This window comes from Talpa occidentalis, unplaced genomic scaffold (assembly GCF_014898055.3).
Source record: "Talpa occidentalis isolate TD23 unplaced genomic scaffold, MPIMG_talOcc4v2.1 talOcc4.14, whole genome shotgun sequence".
Lineage (NCBI taxonomy): Eukaryota > Metazoa > Chordata > Mammalia > Eulipotyphla > Talpidae > Talpa > Talpa occidentalis.
The window spans coordinates 73,487,809-73,510,052 of NW_023601433.1; the positions used below are offsets into that span (position 1 = coordinate 73,487,809).

The window sequence follows — 22,244 nt, forward strand, 5'->3', positions numbered from 1 at the left end:
TACTAACACATCCTTGCTACACAAAGCATTCAGTAATTTCAGAATCCAAAGGAGGCTCGGAGACCACTGGGCAAGGGAGAAAGCTGAGGCCCAGAGAGAAGAGAAGGCCTTGCCCAAGATGGTAGGGATAGGCGACCTTCTGGCCCAGAAGGATCTTTGCTTGACATTGCTTGTTGGAAAAGATGGCAGTGAGTGCACTGGTGGCCTATGATTGTACTGGAGGGTCCCAGAGAATGCAGCCACTGTGGAAAAATCTGAGGGGACACAGGAATTTGAGTTTGGATCTAGACTCAGCAAACACCACCCTATGGCCCAGGGCTGGGTCCATAGGCCCAGGCCACAGGTACGAAGGTTTAGCAGAAGAGCAGGGCATGAACACAGGCTCTGGAAGCAGAAGCCCTGGCCTCGGCCCCACCTGTTCACACACTCATGCACCCAAGAGCAGCCCCTAGCCTCTGTGGAGTGGACTTGGTCCCCACCTGACCTCACAGTACCAGCCCCATCTTGAAGGCTATGGCCAAGTGCTTACACAAATTCACCCGGTAGCTCACGGCCTGCCCTGCATGATATCTTCCTCCCCACTTGCCAGATGTAGAAACTGAGGCACCAATGCACAGAAGGACACACGAGATATTGGGATTCCAATTAAAAATCCAAAGTGATTGATTAGGAAAATGAATAAAAGACGATGCAAATTATTTAATAGACCAGTGAATTGATAAACAAGGAGATGAGTGATCAGCCGAATGAATGATGGATGGATTGAATGCGTGAATATAAATTTGCCCTTCTGCCAGACTCTAGGGCACATTTCACGTTTTCCTCCTCGAGGTGAAATGCAGCGCTGGAGAAGTACCCCCACTTCATTTCCAAGGACCGCAGAAGGGAATTTAAACGCATGCTCTCCCCTATCGTCCCATCTGCCAAGAATGAGGCTAAAGCTGCTCGGACAAATGAAATTCTGACAAAGCGTGTCACAGGCTTGAAGCTCCTGTCACTGGAGGGAGAGACGCACATTTGAATTCGGGAGAAGTGGAAGCTTCGAACGACAATTGTGCAGTCCCGCCGACTTCCCTCTGACCTTCTGCCGGCACCGGAGGGCTCTCGCCTGTAAACATCCCCCAAATAGTTTATCTTAATAAAAGCGCCTGTAATGGAGACGGAGTTAATTTGAAATGGTTTCCACGGCCCGGCGTTCATCTTGTCAGCCAGTTGCTGGCCGGAATCACTGCTGCCGGCTGCGGTGGGTCCTGCCAGCGCCTTCAGGCCCAGCCACAGGGCAGCGCGACACTGTGGAAGGGAGCAACTTGTGGCAAACGTGGGTGATTGCAATCAGTGCTGGACTTGAGCTCAGACCTGTTCAAGGGTCTAGCATCCACACCCCAACATCTCTTTCCTGGGACCCATGAGCAGCAGGTGACTGGGGGACCATTCTACAGATGTAGAAACTGAGGCCTGGGAGGAGCATACAGGGAGCCAGTGGTCACCTGGCAAATTCCCGGAGGGCCAGAAACTGCTGTCCATTCCTGAACACACATGCAAATGATGGCCGGTTTCCTGGCACTGCAGTGGCAGAGTTGAATAAAACAGAATGGGAAACCCAGGCTCCATACACCGGGGAAGGAGAAAGCAGCAGCTCTGGAGACGAGGCAGAAAGACCCGAGTTCAAAGCTCATATCAGCTGCCTCCTGGATGGATCACTTGTAGAATATTTTTCAACTGTTCTGAGTCCCTATAAGAAAAGTAATAATATTTCACAGGGAGGCTTTGAGGGTCAGATGTCTTTGCATGGGAATAGAAAGGCCTCCTGTGGTGTCTGCCACAGGGGCTGCCTCACCAAGTGTAAATTCCCTCCCCGCCATTCCTAATCCAGTGCCTTTTCACCCAAACCCCTCTGCCTCCCTGTTTTACCCCGGCCTGAGCTTCCCCGCTGCCAGACCCTAGACCTTGCAGATGTGGCAAACACGGAAAGCATTAGCTCGCAAGCAATTGTCTGCACGGCCGTGTTTATGTTTGCAATAAAAGCAAGCAGGTGCTGGCAATTTAACTAATCAGGTACCATCCTGGCCCCAGACACCCGCCTGCCCGCCATCTCTAATCCCTGCTTGGTCTTCCCGAGCCTGTAATTAGTCTGGTCCCCTGGTCAGTCCTGCACAGCTCAGATGACAGCCACCGGATGGAAAGACAGACAAACGGACAGACCCTCGGTGGTCCAAGACCAGAGGTATGGGGGGAGACTTCCTCAGGCCCATCCCAACAGTGACATAAAAACAGACTTCCCTTGCTTTCTCTGCAACCATCTTTTGAGGTCAAAACTTCTAAAGGGATGGAAATTGTCTGGGGTCTTCACAGGGGAAAATGAGCAAATTCTAGAGGTTGTGCGGTCCCCCAGATCCTCAGGAAAATCCCAGCGTGGGTCAAACTACATTCCCCAAAATCAACTCAATCAACTTGACCTAGAGAATCTGGCCCAGTGGTCTCTAAACACACCAGGTACAGAATCCAGAAACAAGTTCATGGGTCCTGCTTGTCCCATTGTCCACATACTCCCTGTGTGACCTCAGGTCCATGCCATCAGCCTGTCTGTGCCTCAGTGTCCTTATCTGTCAAGTGGGTGGATTACAATAGAGCAGGATTTCTGAACCTCAGCACTATTGACATCTGGGGCTAAATCATCCTTTGTTGGAAGAACTGTCCTGTCCACTGGCAGGTGTTTAGCAGCATACCTGGCCTCTACCCATTAGATGCCAGCAACTGCTCTCCCCACTTGCACTATCCAAAAATGTCTCCAGACATTGCCTGATGTCATTCCTTCAGCTAGAGCCACCAAGATACAAAAAGGAAGAACAATATAAAATATATGTAAAATAAAATTTAAATAAAAGCCACCGAGATAGAGCTGGCTCTGTTCTCCACCCTCACTGAGCCTCAGAAAACTGAAGCCTCAGAAAAAGAATCATGCTCTGCTTCCCTCCCCTGTGGGCTACAAATGATGTGGAACAGACCCCAGGCTGGATTTTTTTAAGAGTTCCCTGGGTGATTTTAATGCTCTCATAAGGGTGAGAAGATCAGAGAACCCCTTCCCTGTCTTTTTTTTTTTTTAAGATTTATTTATTTATGCATATAAGAACCAGGGTACAGATCAGAGGTGTGGGAGGGTGGGAGGATCCACCAGAGACAGAGTGGGGAACAGAATAGGCAGATGTACTGAAATACACTGCTGAAGGAAGCAGCAGGCAAGCCAGGAGAGGTCTGCTGCGCCATGTGGGTCACCTCCCTGGCCAGGGATTGAACTCGTGCTGCAGTGGCTGCAGATTGCTTCATAGGTTGTGTCTTAACCCCTTGCGCCACCAGGGAGGCCCTTCTCTTTCTGAGCAGGGACCTTGCAGGAGCGCAGCATGTCTGTCATACAGGCCTCTGAGAACTGCACCAGCTGCCCCTGACCCAACCTCGGATGACTTTTATGTGTCTTAGCAGACATTACTTAACCCACTCTGAGTCGACCAGCATCCAATCAAATACAGGCGCTGCAACACTTCCACAACGAATTAGCTTAAATGGTGCATTCTAACTGTGGGAAGTAACTTTAGTAAGGACAGCAGAGACCTCGTGAACCTTTCCATGGGACTTAGCTCCCTGAGTGTTTCCCACAAGTTCTGTCCCACTCCTGGGGGGATTTCCCCTTTGCCCATAGAGGACAGTCCAGCCCCCAGAGCTCCCAGGCCCTCTTCCAGCACAGAGTGCCAGGACCAGGGCCCCAGGCTCCTCCCTGGATCCCTCCTCCCTGGATCCCACCTCCTTGGATCCCTCTTCCCTACGTCCCTCCCCCTGGATCCCTCCTCCCTGTGCCCACTCCCCCTGGATCCCTCCTCCCTATGCCCACTCCCCCTGGATCCCTCCTCCCTGGTCTCTCCTCCCTATATCCCTTCTCCTTTCCCCCATTTCCCCTCTCCCCACACCCCTTCTCCCTGCTTCCCCATTTCTCCCTCTTCCCACCACCCCCTCTCCCCACCTCCCTCCCTCCCATCTGCCCATGCTGACATCTGGGCCAGCCAGCCCTGGACAGTCCACTTCTTTCCTTCTTTTAGCCCTTCCCCATGCTGTTCCCTCAGCTTAGAAACCCATTCCCAGTCTCTCTGCCAGATTGATGCACCTCCACTCCTCAGAGCTCAACACAAACATCACTTCCTCAGGGAAGCCATCTCTGTCACCAATTCTCTCAGCAAAATGAATCTTCTAAGAGGATTGGCCACCATCTATAATTAGGGAAATTTGTCTGGATAAGCAGCTGTCTCCCTGACATCGACCAGGGGCTCCTGAAGGGCAGGCATTGGTCTGCTGAGTGACTTCTGCGCCAGGTCAGGGGTTGGCACTGGGGCAAAGTGTGGGTGGGTCCCAGTCTCTGCACCCAGGGACACCCATGGGTCCCCTGTGGGGTTGGCTGAGGCTACAGTTTCACAGGGGAGCACCGTGGCTGAGAGCCAAGTCCTCTTGCTCCTGGGTGCCACCCTGTTTCCTGCACACATGGGGACACAGCCGCTGTGTCTTCCAGCTGCAGATTGCTCTACAAGTTGGGTGCCACCAAGCTGGGGGTGCCACATGACCGTTAGTACTCGGGGCACACCTCCCTAGGCTGCTGGCGAGGGCTGCAGCTCCTGGGGGCTTCTCCCACTGAAGGAACTGGAAGATGGTTTGAATAGTGAAATAGACAGTTGTTCTTTTAAAATTAATCCTATTTTCTGTAAAAGGAGTGCAGTGACATGAGTTTTCATATTAAAAAACTGTCTAAAGGTGCTAAAAGACATTTTAGTCAAAGCAGTGGTCCCCACCCTGGCTCACTCCCTAACTGCCCCCCAGAGGCAGCACCCTTCAACGTTTCTGGTTGTCTCTGAATCTATTTCAAATACTATGTGTACTGACTATTTCACTACTTCAATTTTAAATACATAAAAGTATTATGTCTACATTTGTGTTTTTAAGAACAGGTTTTAGGATCTGGCACACACTGTGTTGCTTACTCCAAGGCTTCCTGCTGTGTGAACTTGGGCTGATTTCTTGACCTCTCTGCGCAATCAGTTTCCTCAGTTGTAAGGTGGGATAAGAAGGCCTATCTGGTTCCATGACTCGGGCTTAAATTGTGTTGATCGTGTAAACCCTCTGAGTGTGTGATAAAGCAAATAACACATTCATGTTCACATCTGGGACCCCAGAGAAGTGAAGGGCCAGCTTCCTGCACTCACCTCTTAGAAAACAGAAGACCTGAAAATGACAGTTTATTTTCTCGGAAGCTCTCAAAGCACAAGAGAGGAAAGAGGCAGAAAGTGGCCAGGGTAAGAGATGGGCGCTGGGAGATAAGAAAGGTCTGACGAGCACACTGCTATGAACCACGTTTCATATGAAATTCTCCCAAGGTTCATATCAGCTCCAGTATATGAAGCCAAAACCATGTGCAACATTCAAGCCCCACCCCACAACCACTGGCAACCCCCAGACTGTGGCTCCCTATCTCCCCAGTCCATGTTTCACCCAAGTTTTAACTTCCTTCCACACCCCAATTCTTTTGACAAATGTCTGCTTTTGACCTTGTCCTGAGCCTCCTCCAGAAAGATGCTCACGATCTCCCAGGCTCAGCCCTTCTCCATCCACAGACTCAAGGACCCTCCAGCCAGGCCACCAACCACCCTTGACAGGTGAAAGTTCTCCCACCAAGATCCGGTTTCTCACCATCATCATAAGCTCTTAAGTACAAAGACCTTCCCTGCCCCCCCATTCTGGCCCCTGCAACAATACAAAGACAAAGAAGGGCAACAGTCCGTATGTGTCAACGGAGGAGGAAGGCCTCACAGGGAAGGCAAGTGGAGCCAAGTATTTCTTCTGATAAAGCTAGTCAGAACTCTGGGCACTCTTTTCCCATGCACAATCCCCTCCTCCAGCCAACCAAGTGTTGATTGAGTACCTACTATATGCCAGGCACTGTCCTAGGAGCTAAGAACAAAGCAGTTATTTATTCATCTATCCAGACACCAACATTTTATTAAGTATCTACTATATGCTAGGCAGTGTGATTGCAACGCAAATGGGGATCCTGCCCCCTCAGAGATGGACTCAGTCACAGCTAAGAAAGGCATCGTGCTGGTGCCCCGGGCAGAGTGAGAGCTCAAGACACAATTGCTGAATTGAATAGGAAGTCCTTATTTCTACCTTGAGCAAAACATATTCAAATGGCCTTTAAGCTGCAAAGCTCAATGGGCTTTCACTGACAACAACTGTTGGGCCCTGGCATGAGTGACTTCAGTCCAGCCTCAGGACAGCCCTATGTGATGGGCAACCACCCCCCATTTTACAGGGTGGAAACTGAGGCTCAGGGAAGCTGGATTATCCCAGATGACCCGCAGAAATGAGATCAGAGCCAAGTCTCTCTGAATCTGGACTCCTCTCTGCACATCATTTGTCACTCTGTTTTTAAACTTCCCATTCGGGGCCTCCCTGGTGGCGCAGGGGTTAAAGACAGTGCTATCAAGCTATTGCCAGCTACTGCAGCATGAGTTTGATCCCAGCCAGGGAGCTGCCCACATGGCACAGCAGATCTCTCCTGACTTGTGTACGCTGCTCCCCTCAGCAGTGTGTTTCAGTCAGTCTGCCTGTTCTGCTCCCCATTCTCTCTGATTAATTATCTCACCCCCTGCACCTCTGGCTTATACCCCAGTTCTTATATGCATAAATAAATGAATCTTTAAAAAAATAAAAAATATATAAGCTTCTCATTCGGTACGAGGAAGTTGCTATCAGTTTCCAACCTCTTGGGCATTTGGGCAGACTCGCAAGTGAAATTTGGGGTTTCCCCAGAAAACAGTGTCAGAAATATAACAAGACACCACCTAAGTTGTTCCACCATCCTGAGAAGGAAGCCAGATTGTGCAATGGAGGTGCAGGCAAATGCACCTCCATGTAGACATAAGCTCCCTGCCATGGGAGGTGTTCAAACACTTGTCAAGGGTACCAGAGTAGAATTCCAGCATGATGAGTTGAACAAATAGAAATAACTATATTTATTCATTATCAGAAATTATAATAATCACATAACACCCATAATTCTAGGAAAGTATTATTATCTGTCTTTGACAAAAAGGGAAATTGAGTCTCAGAAAGACTAAGTGACTTAGCAAGTAGCCAAAAACCAAGCTCTCAGTCTGTCTAGTTCTGAAACCATGCTCTAAATATTCCACTTGACATGAACTGTGATGTTTCTACCTTAATGTTTGTGATTATCAGCTCATAGTGGTGGAGAGGAGCGAGTCCCTAGTTCAAGATGTATTAAATGGGGCCTCCCCTGGTGGCACAGCAGTTGAGCACTGGGCTGCAAAGCTGCCCACAGTCTCTGCAGTGCTGGTTCGATCCCCGGATGCCGGCGAGGGTCCCACATGGTGCGCAGACCTCTCCTGCCGTGCCTGCTGCTCCCCTCAGCAGTGTATTTCGTCTGTCTGCCTGTTCTGTTCCCCGCTCTGGCTCTGGTGAATCCTCTCACCCTCCTGTGCTTCTGGTGCTTGTATAAATAAATAAATAAATCTTCAAAAAAAATGTATTAAATGAAGGACATTGAACATCGAAGAGGCTCATATGGCTGTACCACAGGGCCTTTACAGAACCATGGAAGGGACTGGAAATTGTAGGCTCCAAGGGGCCCGTGAACCAGAGAAGAGATCAATTCAGCTCAGGCTCCTGAGGCTCCCCTGTTGCCAGTTGGGTTCCCGGGAGGGGTGGTGACAGGCGCTCCCTCACCCCAGAGGCCTCTGGGGGCATTGGCCTCCCTGTTCAGCTCGCCTAACATTTTCTATTTAAATGCAAATTTTGACTTTTCACTTGGCAGCTAGCAAAAGTTTTTTGCACTGGAATGAGGGTCACAATAATAATTTATCCACAGGCCTTTTTCTAACAATTATTATTTGTTCAAGGGAGAGGGTGGAGGCCTTGTCGGCTGGGCGAAGGGGCTCACTGCCGGCACAAGGAACGGCCTGCAGGTGTCAGGAGCAGAGGCTGAGGCCCTCTCCCCAAGGTAGGGGCAAGGTGTAAGTAGAGGCTGCCCACCCTGGGGACCTCCACCCTTGGGACCTGAAGAAAACAAACTGGTGTTTACTCAGCCCTAAACCTCTGCTAAAGTCTGAGTAGGTCTGAAGCCTCCTTGATAAGCAAGGTTTGGTTTTAGAGCTCAGGGAGCTCCTAGGGGACAGAAAAGGAAATAGATGGTGGATGGGGGTGGGGAAACTATACCCTGCTGAGGCAGGGGCCCAGATGAGGCTCTTGAGCCAGCTAGAAGGTCTAGGAAGGCTTCCTGCAGGAGGTGACGGTTACGCCTAGTCTTAAAAATTGTGGTAAGACAGGTCACATATTCTACTGGGAAGAGTGTGTCCATTGGTGTCCTCTATGAGCAATAATTAGATCAAAATGGCAATATAACAAATAAGCCACTTTCTGGTCTAGGAATTTGTTATAGAGTTTCCCACACACATGCAGATAGACATATAAGGTAATTCAATGAAGTACTTAATTAATGGCAAAATGCTAGAAACAATCTGGATAATAGGGGACTAGACAAATTAATGAGAGTACATCCACATGATAGAATACTATGCAGCTATGTAAAGTGATTAAGCAAGCACTTTGTTGTCAAATATGGAAGTGTTCCCTGTTATAGTGAAAAAAGATGGATTAAGCCTAGTAGAGTTTGTGTAAGAGGTAGCAGGTGGACAGCCTTTTAAAGGGTTTGCTTACATTTGCTTAAACTGTCACTGCATGGGCTCATGCAAATTGGGTCTAGGGTTTCCCTGTGAGAAAGGATCTTGGGAAGCCGGAGGATGGCGTGAAGGGGAAGTTTCCAGTGCATACCTCTCTGTCCTGTGAATTTTGATCCATCTGTGTATAATACTGATTCAAAAACTGAATTAATTTTTTTCCAGAAGACAGGCTGTCAGAGAGACAGCAAGACTCCCAGGAGGACAGAATAGGTGAGGCAGGAGAGAGAGGCTGGACCACTGGGGTGAGCACTGGTCAGCCTTGCAATGGAGTCTATGAAGACAGCAGGAGCCACTTTGCCTGAGGGAACATAAGCTTGGCCCAGGCATTTCTCCTTGGGTCCCTGAACAGCCCACAAGTCCTTTCTGAGCTTCCCTGCCCTCTCCTGTCGATGGAGAGGACTGTGCCTTCCTGGTTGATGTTACCAGGTTAATGACCAACTAGAGACCAACGGCAGGGCAAGGACTTCATAAAGTGCCGTGCTGCAGGTCAGCCTCCTCCTTCGAGTTCACCCTTCTTCCTTCAGTGTTTGCGGAACAGAAGTCATGTTGGGGAGAAAGTGCCACACACCCCCTGACTCGGGACGGGACATCCCCTGCAGCTTCTGTGTGGGGCTCCTCCACCTGACCAAGCATCTCTGGTCTTTTTTTTTTTTTTCAGGTCCCCGAGAAAGCAGCTCATGAGACAAGGACTTGGGGGCAGGTAGTTTTACTGGAGTCGCAGAAAGAGCAGAGAGTAAATCAGAGAAGGAGGGATGGGCAGGAAAGAGGGTACTATCAGAGGTTACGAGGGGCGCAGCTAGATCTCCATCCTACTGGGACTTTCTGAGGAATGACATAAAATATGCCTCAGGACTGTTCCTCCAAAGGATGGGAGATTGGAGCTCTTATCCATGATGCTGTCCTCTACCGAGGGCACCCCCCTCAGTGTCAGGCAGACAACAGGGCGATGCCGGAGCTCAGGTGAGGGGTAGTCATTCTGCCTAGAACCGTCCACATGGCCGTCCTGAAACCAGAGGTGGGCCCAGGGCATTGACACAGAACACAGGAAGTCCCCACTTCACTCAGAAATCCCCTCTCCCTTTACAACTTCCCCTAGACCACTTACACTACTTTCTAGTGGCCAAAGCAAGTCACATAGCCAAGCCCAGGTTCCAAGGGCGGGAAATAGCCTTCACTTCTTGATGGAGTGCACTGTGAAGGCAATTGCTAAGGGGCGAGGCAACAGGGAGGAGTGAAGGGCTGGGCACAGCAACTGCCCCCATCCTCCCTGACAACTGTACTTAGAGAAACACTACCCAAGAGTATCGTTCTACCTACATGGTTTTCCTTGTTGCACTCATTCTGATGTGCTATAATCTTGTTTATTTAGTAGTTAACTTGTTCTTGTCTCTTCCCCATGAGAATGCAAGACCCAGAACAACTTCAGTGCCTAACACATAGTAGGGATGGAGAAAGCACTGTCATGACCTCATTTCCATCAGTGCCAACTCTTCTATCCACCCCCCCACCCACCGATAAATAAAATGAGTCAGATGGGGGAGGGTGCGTGCTGCAATGGCCTGGACATTTCCCCTAGTATAGGGCTCAGCCTAGCCTAGACCATTCTGCCCAGCCTCAGAGCCTCCCCTAAATAGCCTCCAAGAATGTAGCAAATCTTCCCCCCAGCCCCCCACCCCCCACCACCCCCCATTCCTGGAGGCTGCTCTGAGGAGGCCTTGTCTTGCCTCATAATTGCATCTGAATGTAAATAGCTCTGCCAATGTGAATATATTAAAATCCGCATCGTCAGCGATCACAGTAGAAGAGGGGGCTGATGGGAACCCAAAACACAAATGACTATCTGGGTTATTGCTCCATCCCAAGGAGGCTGGGGCATAGAATGGGTACCTCATTGTGTACTGGGAGGATCATCTATTTAGATCCCCCAAAATGCTGAACTCATCCTGGCTGTGCGCTAAGACCTAATGAGAAGGTGGCAGGTCCCCTGTGAGGGAGGCAGTGCCTTTCATAGGGGGTTGGCTGCCAGAAGGCACTGACTTGGGGGAATGGATGAAAAAGGGTAGGACACTGAACCCCATTGGGCCATGATGTGAGGGGTGCCCATTCACCAACTCACTCATTCTTTCATCTATTCATCATTCCTTGGGCACACATTTGAACTTAACACATGCTAAGTCCTTTCCTTAAAACATTCCAGGCTCCCTGCCGTGTCTGAGCCTGCAAGACCCTTTGTCCTCTAGCATCAACTTCCTTTATCTCATCAGTTCTCTAATCTGTCCATTGATAGTGCAGCACTTCATTAAGCCTGTAGCTATTGTTGCCTCCTCCAAGAAGTCCTCCCTGACTGCCCCCTTGAAAATGGCCCTTCTCATAATTCAGTCTTTGGTATCAGTATTTATATTAATTTACTTTGTCTTATCTTAAATTAAAATGTCAGCCCCACACCCATTTATTTTGTAGCTGGGTCCCAAATATTTACATATGCCTAGCACATGACAATAAATGTTTTTTGAGTAACTCCATGTATGATGAGGATGGGAGGTGACTGTTACTCATCACCATTGCCCAGCATATGCTATAATCCTGTGGCTCTGAATCCCAGGTAAGTGGACATAGAACTAGCATAAGGCCTAGGAACAGCCCCTTTTAAAGGCTTCAAGATCACTTTAGATCCAATATGTGCATCTGGGAACATCATGAGAGCCAGGTGGGCATAGCTCTTCCTCTCAGGCGCTACAGGCCACTGTGGGAGGCAGACCGTGATTGAATGGTGTATGATATAGTATACATGGTGATGAGTGCATGATGAGAAAAATAGAGCTGGGAAAGGGGTTAGGCAGTGCTAGGTTAAGTTGGGGGTCAGTGTCAGGGAAAACCTCTTGGAGGAGGTGGAGTTAAAACAGAAACCTGGATGGACAGAGGGGCAGCTCTGAGAAGCCTGGGGGAACAGTGACCAGGCTGGAGGAACAGCCAGTGCAAAGGGAACAACAGTTGCTAGCCAAAGTTATAGTGGGGTGGGCGGGGGGATGAAGCATATAGTGTGGGGACAGGCAGAAGATGCTGCAACAGGAGCCAGTCAAGAATGAGGGCTTTGTGATAGGAGCTATTGGAAAGATCTGAGCAGACTGGGATTCACATTGGGATTCAAGGTACCCCTCTGCTCTGTGGAGAGGAAGGACTGAGCGTTCCAGGGGAGAAGAAGCAGCCAGCTAAAGGGCCACTGCAGAAGGGAGGTAAGAGGGGTGTGCTTGGAGGTGAGAGTTGGTGGCTTGGGATGTTCTAAAAGCAGATTTGGCAGAAACACCCAAAGGACTGAGCATAGGTGGAGGGAGGGGAGGGTCCGGGGGTACCTCCTAGGCATGGGCCTGATTGCTAGAGGCAGAATGAAGCAGACTGGCACCTGGGGGACAAAACAAGCCTGGCAAGTGCACACCTGGTTATCACTCAAGGCAAGGTAGCTGGCAGACAGGTACAGGTCCCTCCAGCCCAGATGGTCCACTCTGACATCACTAAAACATCCTGGCTGAGTCGCCAGCCCACTTCCGCTTATAGCCCGGTGATGACAGGAAACTCACCACCCAGCCAGGAAGCTGGTTTCATTGTCACACATGCATCCTTTAAATCAGACTTCTCTCTGCTTTCCTGAGCTCTGTCTTCATCCCTCCCCAGCACAGGAGCCCTCCTGGAATTCCAGAATCCATGAAAAATGGAAGAAACGGAGAGAAGTTGGGGGGAGGAAGGGCAAAGAGGAGAAGGGGGTTGGGGACTGAGCTGACTTTGACTGCAGAACTACACTTGATCCTCTGTCTTAGTCTGTCAGGCTATCATAACAAAATACCATCAATCAAAATACCCATGTGCTCGAACCAAAACAATCTCATTTCCTCGCGGTTCTGGGGGCTGGAAGTCCAAGACGAGGGTGCGAGCATGGCCAGGCTCTTGTGAGGGCTTCTTCCTGACTTGTGGATGGCAGCCTTGTGGCTGTTCTCACATGATGGGAGGAGCAGGGAGCAGCATTTGCTGGCTTCGTTTCTTTGAAAACCTCTAATCCCATTAGACCACAGCCTTGCCCTCGTGACCGGATCACCCCCAAAGGTCCCAAATACCATCACCCTGGAGGTTAGAGCTTCAACATGGGTATGGGAGTGACGGGCACCAACACTGCATCTGTAATATCCTCCCAGCCACTCCACTGTGGGGAGGTCAACATCCACATAGGGCAATCTAGGTGAAAGGGGCTTTCCAAGGCCCTTATGAAGTGAATGGCAGAGGCAAGACTTGAACCCAGGCTGAGCCCCCACCTTTAGCTCAACCCCATGATCCCTGCAGCCTCTAAACAGAACTGACTGGGGAGACCACGTGGTCCAGGCCCATCTCCCACAGGACAAGAGCAGAGTGTAAAACCCAGAGCAGCCTCCTTGCTTTAACATCAAAGCACAGACCACTGATGTGACGATGGGACCGGATGGCTCCCAGACCCCTCTGCCTTGGAGGCAAATAGAGAAAATGATGGGGGCCCAGTGTTCTGCTTATCAGCAGAGCCCACAATGACCCTTTCTGACCCCTGACCCAGCTGGGGTGAAATCCCTGGATGGGGACATTGTCTGCCTTGTCTATGCTTAACCCGAGCACCCAGGACAGCCCCCAGCACACAGTAGGCCCTCAGTAAATGCTGTGTTGGTGCATGAATGAACCATGGGGTTAAGTCAGGTCCTGGGTCTGTCTCCTCTCCTGGGAAGGAGAGAACATCAGGCCTTTAAAAAAAAATAATACAAATCAATCCATCAATCCCAAGGTTTCCATCGCAGGGGCTGAGACCGGGCAGGCGCGCCAAGTTGAGCTGGGACAGGGAGACCGCGTCGGCCCCACTGTGGGCCACTGATAAGAGGGGCTGGGGCGGGGAATCCAGACGGCTTGTCTATCAGCCTATTAAACACCATTCTTACAAGTTTTTTTTCTCCCCCCTTTTCATTAATACGCAGGGTGAATAGAACGCTGAATAAAAATCAGCCCTTTCTGCACGATGGCGGGATTGAAAGGTAACTGTCAACAGAAGGATTTGGGTGACAAAGGGAACGGTTTCGGCGCTTAGCAAATGATTTTCGGCTTGTCATTTCAATGGGCTGTGTTTTTCAGAGATTGTGGGGTGGGTTTTTCTTCTTCTTTCTCTCTCTCTCTCTCTCTCTCTCTCTCTCTCTCTCTCTCTCTCTTTTGAATAGCATTTATTACCATGCCTTAAAAAAAATTTGTGTTGTCTCTTTGCAGCCGCCCTTCCTGCACAGATGCTGTGTTCCCCCTCCCGGGTCTCCTGGATGCAGCCCTTCTCCAAAAATAAAATGAGATCAAATAAGACACACAACAGATCTGGGAGGCCAAGATGGGGAGAAGAAGTTCTGTGAGGAGCAGAGAGTTGCCAGGTGGGGAACAGAGGCCCAGGGGGCCGGGTGGCTGGGGCTTAAGTCCTGGCCTGTGGCTCCACCTGCCCAGCTCTACCCTCAAACCTCCTTTGGGGCCATGATTGTCTCTCAGGGTGGGTTAGGGACATGCCCATACCGTGGGGTGTGCCTCCTCTGTGCAAGCAGCCCCGTGGACAGGACCTCACCAGCACACTCAGGACCCTACCGAGGTCTATCAAGAGAGTGTGTCACGTGGTGTGGCCTGATGGCTTCCAGCAAAGCTCAGCTGTGACACCTCATCCCTTATAGACACCTTAAAGCCAGCTCTCCAAATGAGCGTGGACACATAGTGACCAGACAGACCCCAGAAAGCTCACGCACATCAGTTCAAGTATCAAAATAGTGGTTTCAGCACCACCAAGGGAAAGTATCTTTTTAAAGAGTTTTTATTTTCTATCCTCCCTCCAACAAGCACATGACCAGAAGTCAGAGTGAAGCCTGAAGGGGCCAGTCCCTCTCAATCCTGGGGCTCAGTTTCGTCAGCTGTGAATGGGCCAGCAGGACCCCACTGGGGTTCAAAACATTTTTCTAAAGAACAGAGCAAGAGGTGATTACCCAGTGCAGAAATGCAAATTAGAACCACAAGGAGAGATCACTACTCCCCTATCAGAATGCAAAAATAAAATGTTGAGACAACACCAAATGATGGTGAGCACAAGAGAAGCTGAACCACTCTCACTCTCCAAGGGGGACAACAGGTCAGCACTTTCTTCAGAAAGGAAACTCTCAGCCGTGCACCCCAGTCACTGCACTCCTGGGCACATGTCCCAGGGAAATGGAGCCTGCGTTTGCACAAAAATGCATGAACATTTCTAGCAGCATTGTTCCTAATAGTCCTGCACAGAGGAATGGCTAAGCAAACCATCCACACCGCAGAGCAGCAGCGAGGATCCGACTATGGATACACAACCCAGAGAACTCTCTAGAGAAGGACATTGGGTCAAAAAGGCAAGCCCCCCAAAAGTTACATACTGTATGACCACACCTACTAGCCTATTGTTAAAATGGCAGAATTCTGGATCCGGAGAAGAGGTGGGGGGTTGTCAGGGCTGAAGGCAGGGAGGGGGAAGGAAGGGAGTGGTGTGGCCACAAAAGATAATGGAGGAGCCCAGGTAGAGTCTGCTCTGGGTCTCGACTGCACCGGGTCAACCTCTAGGCCTTAACGTGCTGTGGTTTTGCATGACGTCACCATTGGGGGGAACTGGATAAAGGGTACCTCGGACCCCTGATAGTTTTACAACTCCAATGTGAATCGGCAATTATCTCTACATCAGGGCGTTAATTAAAAAATTAAAAATCCAGGGCCCATTTTACAAATAGAATGTTACAAAGAACAAGAGGTGTGTCCTGGTGAATTTGGAGGGGTTATTGTTGATTTGGGGTCCTGGTCTGCATCTTCCCCTTTATATTCCATGGGGTCCATGCCATTTGGAAACTCATGGACTGTGGGGCGCCTGAAGTGCCCCCCAGTCCTGGAATTGGCAGATTTTAAGAGTTGTCAGCAGCGGGCATGCTCACCTCACCGGTTCTGTCTCCAAAAAGCCAGAAACTGTCCCTTGAGCTGGTGTGGCAGCTCACCACTTGGGACTGGTGAGGGGAGTGGCCAAGACATGCCAAGCTCAGGTCAGAGGCCACAGTGTGATCTGGGAGCGCTAGGCTCGGTCTCTGCTCCCGATGAGGTTGAGCCCAGCCATGCCAGGCCCCTGCCACAGCCTGCAGTTGGCAGAAAGTCCATCCACATGGATGAGCACAGTCCTGTCCCCCTCCCATACCTTAGCACCCCACCTGTCACACTGCTCCAGCCCAATCCTGCTGACCCACCTCACACAGGGTCTGTGGTAGGACTTGCAGAGTGGGGGAGCTCCCAGAACAGGGCACAGGAAGAGCTAATTTGCCGATGCTTTAAAACATACCACTGCTGCAGTGGAAAGACACTAAGACAGCAGGGAAAGAGTGGGGAGACTGTCCCTGGAAACTTTCAGTGAGGTGACACAGCTCTGGTAGTTCCAACTCACCCACCTATTCGTCCAGCCTGCTATGCCAGTGGCCTGGGCCTCCCAGGTGTCCCTAGCTCAGTCCTGAGGCTACCCTGTGGGCTATCCCACTGTCTGGGTGTATCAACCCACGTGGAATTAGTCACATATTTTGGGGCTTGGGGTCCCCCCATGGGGACTCAGAGAATCCCAAGATGTTGCCAATTCCTGACTGTGCCACTTTCCCCCCCCTGCCTGCCCTTTCCTTCCCACTCTGGCCCCAGGCTCTAGCCACATAGACGGGCTTCTGTGACCAGAGTTCCCCAGCAACCTTGCCCACCCACTTCCAGGTAGGGCCAGGCAAGGAGAGGCCAGTGGGAAGAGAGGAGAGGTCTGTGTACGTGCCCCTATCTCTGGCTTCTTCTGTGGCTCCTCTGGCCATGGCTGCCGCCCTTCCGTGGCTCCTCCAGATGGCCCTGGCTTTGGACCTCTGACAGTCCTTCCTCCTCCCCGTGTACCCCAGCCCCCAGAGTAGGGGACAGTGACTTCCTGTAATCACTCATCTCTGGGTTGCCCACTTCCCTGCTTATGCTTCCAGCTCTCACACCACACCCGGAAAGAGTTCCTGGCATTCAGTTCCCTCTGCCGACACACCTGGCAAGGGCTCCATGTCCCTGACTAGAGCCCGGCGGCCTCTCTGGACACCTGTCACCTTAGGCCCTGTCACCCAGGTCTTGGGCCTTTCAAGGAGTATCTGGTCATTCTCGGCCCCTGAGCAGCCCCTCCTGAGGGGAAGGCTGCATTTCCAGTCTAGGGTTTGCCCATTTCTCACAGCCTAGTCTGCCCCTGTGTTGGTCTTGGCTGGGAGCTTCAGTTTTATCCTAGAGGTTGAAGAATTCAGGATGCCCAGACTCTTCATTTAGATGGAAAAACAAAGTGTCAACCCTTCTAACCAAAAGAATGTGCCTCAGTTTCTCCACCTGCAAGACAAAGACAGGCCAGAAGATCTTCCTAGCAGTTTATTAAAATTCCAAGAATCTGATTCATTGGCAATAATAAAATCTATCATTGACTGAGCATGTGCTCTCCCCATGTGGTTTGTGCTCTGCTCACACTGTCGTCGAGGGCAGGTACCTCACACTGAGTGTCCCCGCAGCACAGGTGGGAGCCTGGAGTCATAAAGGAGCGAGCCACTTGCCCAAGGTCACACGGCTGGTATGTCGCACAGCTAGAATTTGACCTAATATCACCTAACCCCAGGCCTGCCCCTAAACTACTCTCCTGCATGACTCTTGGTAACAAACAAAACCCCCAAATTATTACTGACACATTTTTGCTCACTCCGGGAAGATTTATTGAGGCCCTACTGGATGCCAAGCTGGCAGTGAATATTAAGCTGTGAACACAACAGATAAACCTCACTGCTTCCAGAAAATTTCTATTTGAGTTTGGGGGATGCGAACAATAAATAGATGGATCCTACAGCTGAGGCAAAAGGTGCTATGGAGCAAAATAAAGCAGGGAAGGGTGAGGGGAATTGCTTGGGGCAGGTAGCAATTTAAAAAAGGGTGCTCCGAGGAGCAGTGCAGTGAAGATGGCACAAGATCAGAAAGGGGATGAGGAAGATGCAGCTCTAGCGAGAACAGTCCAAGTAGACGGGAACAGAACTGCAGTGCCTGAGAATGGAGAGGGCCAGCAAGGAGGCCAGTGTGCTGAGCTGGAGTCAGGCTGGGGACACGAGGGTCACAGGGAACCTTGACCTTCACCCTGGGAGAGATGAGAACTTTGAGGGCATACCCCAAACGTGTCCCAAGGCAACTCATGTTGTAGGAGCCGGCCAGCTGCTAGCGCTGAATGCAGGCTGGCAGGAGTCAAGGGTGGAAGTCTGGAGCTCTGTGAGTTGCTGCCCCAGGGGAGGAATGATGGTGCTCTGCCAAGACAGTCACGGGGGCCTCTCCACTCAGCTCTCCCTCCTTTGTCCCTCTCCCCTGGGGAACAAGGCCCCTCCCAGGCCCAGGGCCTTTCCCGGGCCTTCCCCACTGTCTCCTGCCCACCCACCGACCATGTAAGCAAACAAATGTTTCATCTGGACTTTCCAGTTCTGTGCTGGGCAACTAAGACTCACACAGAGAGAACCCCAGTCCTCGAAAGCCCTGGGGTCAGAGACAACTGGGTTCTTGTCCTGATTCCATATGACCTCACTGTGGGATCCTGGCCATCTTGCTTCCCCTGGAGCATCTCAGTTACCCCACCTGTAAAATGTGGGGGTCACTCCAGTCACACCCTCACCCAGAGCGCATCTCTGTCTCCTCGGAGTCAGCCCAGCTCAGTGGCGCTTACTCTTGAAAGTCTTTCTAAGCAGGCTTTCCAGTGCAGCCAGCACCCCTGCCTTTCCCACAGCCCCATCTCCAGTCATGAGGCCCCTGGGGGCCCTGGGGGCACTGAGTTGAGGCTCTGACCTGTGTTGGGCCTTACTCCCTCTCTGTGCGATGGGATTGCATAGCGATTCCCAGTGTCTTTAGCGATCCAGGGAGCATGACATCACTAATGCTGGCACTGGACAGGGAGCCCTCAAGAACAAGACTACCTGAAGACAGAGGTGGGGGCTGGAGTGATGTGGTCACAGCCAGGAAACACCTGGAGCCACCAAATCTAGAAGAGGCAAGAAGGACCCTCCCCTAGACACTTCAGAGGAAGTGTGGTCCCTTGATCTGGGATTTCTGGCCTCCTTAACTGTGTGAAACAATATGTTTCTGTTGTTTTGAGCCACAGAGTTTGTAGTGTTGGCTACGGCACAAAGGGAAACAAATACAGAATTGCTTTTCCTAATATTCTTGTATCGCTATGATGATGAGTTACAGCTACCTGCACACCTGCCCTCCCCTTCTAGAGGTGAATGGAACTGGAGCTTTGGGGGCCTACAGACAAACAGGGTCTTTTTATCAGCCCCTGCTGGAAATAATCTTATTCAGGTTCAAAGATGCAGAGCCTTGTCCAAATGCATCAGCAGGACTCGAACCCAGGGCTGTGGCAGCTCTCACCCAGGGAGCCTTCAGCCCTCAGAGAGCATGGCACCCTTTCAGCTGGCAGTTCAAACCCTGCGTGGGGCAGGGAGAGAGAGAGAGAGAGAGAGAGAGAGAGAGAGAGAGAGAGAGAGAGAGAGGAAACCTAAGGATCTCTACAGACTTCTGGTTGATTTAGTCAGGTCTTGGAGAGAGGCTGCTTTTTCTTAGTACCAGAGAATTGAGCACTTTGATTCATGGGGCTTCAAGAATTGGCTCGGTGTCCCAGGCGTATTGACAGGTGGGTTGGAATTATAGGCTGGTTGAGAGAGTTTGCCTGTGGGTTTTGGGGGGACAAGCTTTTCCCCAACCCACACACACACCATCTTCCAGGGGGAGGCTCTGATGCCCATTTCCCGTGCTGGGTGGGGCACACCTGTAGCTGTTGCTCCTGCCTCCTCCTGACAAGCTTTCACTAAACCTCCAGCATGGTCCAAGTGTTCACTCGTGGCGACGAATGGTTAGCCCTGGGTGTGGTGACCCTGAGAATAGCCCTGGGTTCCTTCTGATCCTTAGACATCGCTCATAATGATAAGGATGGTTATTGCTTGGCATGTACTTGATCAACATTGGAGGGGGGAGGGAAGAGAAAATAGATGGAGGATGAATGGATGCACAGATGGATGAATGGATGGATGGAAGAATTCTTTTGGAGTCAAACCCAGATTTAAATTTTTATCTGTGTGATTTGTCCAAGTTACCTCCTGTCTCTGAGTCTATTTCTTCAGCTATAAAATGGGGGTGATGGTGCGGAGGGTTGTAACAAAATTATGGCTGTAACAAAATCAGAACTCCTCTCCTGGAGGTAGCCTACCTGGCACATAGTAGGTCTTCAGGATGCCTGAGGGAGGGGAGGGACTTACTTTCAGGTCCCAGATAAATGACTGCCTTTGAGGCTCTAAAATTTCTTTCTTCTGTGGAATCGGGAAATTTCTGATGTTGACTCCCAAGGGGGAGCTGAGAGGGGCCAGGCTGGAGCAGGGAGCCTGGCGCCAGAGGGCCAAGGCAGGCCCCCCACCCCAAGATTTGTCATCCTCAGGAGTCCACAGGTCTGGAGGACCCACAGCCCCACCTTGCAGATGATCTCCCTTCAGGAGGCATCCAAGGAGGAAGTAGAAGCAATGCCCTTTTCCTCCGCCCTCCAAGAATTAGAGAAGCCGAAACAGATACCTCTCTAGGGGGCCAGACACAAGTTCTTACCACCCCACTGATCAGCAAAGAGGAATGTTCAGAGTGGACTTCAAACCCACTTTGCTCATGTAAAGCTCAGGAGATGGTACAGGCTTTGGAATCAAGCAGAACCTACGTTGGCCAGATCCAGTCCCCCATCCTCTCAACCACAACACGGGAGAGAACACCAATCTCACAGTGTGGATAATTCGCTCCAAACCTTCAGGTAAACTATTGTCAAAGACGAGTAAGCCTCAAAGAGTGGTCTACTTCCCGAGAATAGAAATCCCCAACCTGTCAGCCAGGCCACAGGCCCTCGTGGCCATATTATTGGGTTGTCAGAAAAGTCATGACGTATTTTTGCATAGAAAAAATATATCGTGACTTTTCCAACAGCCCAATACTTTCCAAGACTGGCTATCAGCTGAGAGGAGCCCTGCCTAGCCAAGACCACTCACTGTTCATGGTGACAGCTGAGGTCATGTGAGCCAGTGTGGTGGATGAAAAGAAAGGTGTAGAATGGCTGTGAGCAGCTCTCCACCTGCTCCCAGGCGACCTACCATGTTCCAGGCTGATGTGCCCCATCCCACATCCCCCAAAGCTTGCTCCATTAATGGTCCCAGTCCCTCCTATCCAAGCCTTCCTTCCAGAATAAAGCAATAGAGAATTCTCTTCTCCCCATGATGCATCCTTTACCAGGGGCCCCAGGAAAAGGCTCTCAGAATAATTGAATAATCCCAGGCGAGTATGAACAGCAGTCGAGGAGGCGGTTGGAGGGGGAACCCAAGGTGAAATTTATTTCTGTCAACTGGTGGTCTATTTCCCTGATACTATTTCCTTGTATACAGATAAGGAGTTATCTTAAATGACCATGTCTTTTTCAATTTGTACTTAACAGTCAATCCCATTTTCCTTATATGATACTATCACAGCTGGATGAAAAATGCATTCAATAATCCCTAAGGATCTTCATATATCAATATCAAATGGTCTGAAATTGACCTGTTATAAAATCCAGTCCTTCAAGCTAGCAAGAGACTAAATCAAAAAGAAGCAAATTCTAGCACTCGCGGTGTTTTGCGTAAGCTGAATGCTCCAGTCTGACGCTCATGGTGCCCGGGGTCTTAATGAGAACAAATGTTCAGCAGCCATTAAAAAAAACAAAAAATTACCTGAAAGACATATCTGCATTATTGATACATCTGCCTAATGAATGGAACTTCTCAGACAAATGGGCCTGGCTGGAATATTAAGTGGGGGGAAGGGGAGGGTTTGCAAGATCCACGCACCAAAAGTTCTTAGCAACCTGCAGCTCCAAGCTACCTAAGGTCATGGGATTCCAGGGGAGCTGGGGTTCAAGAGCGTGGGTTCAGACCCACACCTCATGAAATAATCTGTTCATGTGCCTCGACCCCTTCTCAGCTGTAAATATGTGCTAGGCATTCTCCTGACGGTCTTCTGATGGCAAAACACATACGAGAATTCCCATGCCTGTTCTCGGTCCTTCATCTGCAAGCCAGAACAGGAGTTCCACTAAGAAAAGCAATTTTCCTTCCTGAATTCTAAATTCTTCCAGATTCACTTCATTATTAATTATGATAGAAGAAATTCCTAAATCTTATTGACTCCTTAGAATAACCCTCTGGCAGTAGAGAGGAAGAAAATGAAGCTCAGGGCAGTAAAGGGACTTGCCCAAGGCCACACATCTAGTGGTTCAAGCCCAGACAATCCGAACCCAGAGATTATACCCTTAACCACTGCACATTCCATCCCTATAGCTGCTTAATTAAT

General features: G+C 50.4%; 1 long non-coding RNA gene across 1 annotated transcript in view; it reads right to left on the reverse strand.

Moving 5' to 3' along the window:
* Nucleotides 1-1,305: 1,305 nt before the first annotated feature.
* LOC129145793 (uncharacterized) overlaps nucleotides 1,306-22,244 on the reverse strand; it is a 37,030-nt gene continuing 16,091 nt past the window's right edge. The window contains exon 3 of the long non-coding RNA XR_008551856.1: nucleotides 1,306-1,732. This is a non-coding gene — a long non-coding RNA (uncharacterized LOC129145793). The remainder of the gene's footprint in view (nucleotides 1,733-22,244) is intronic.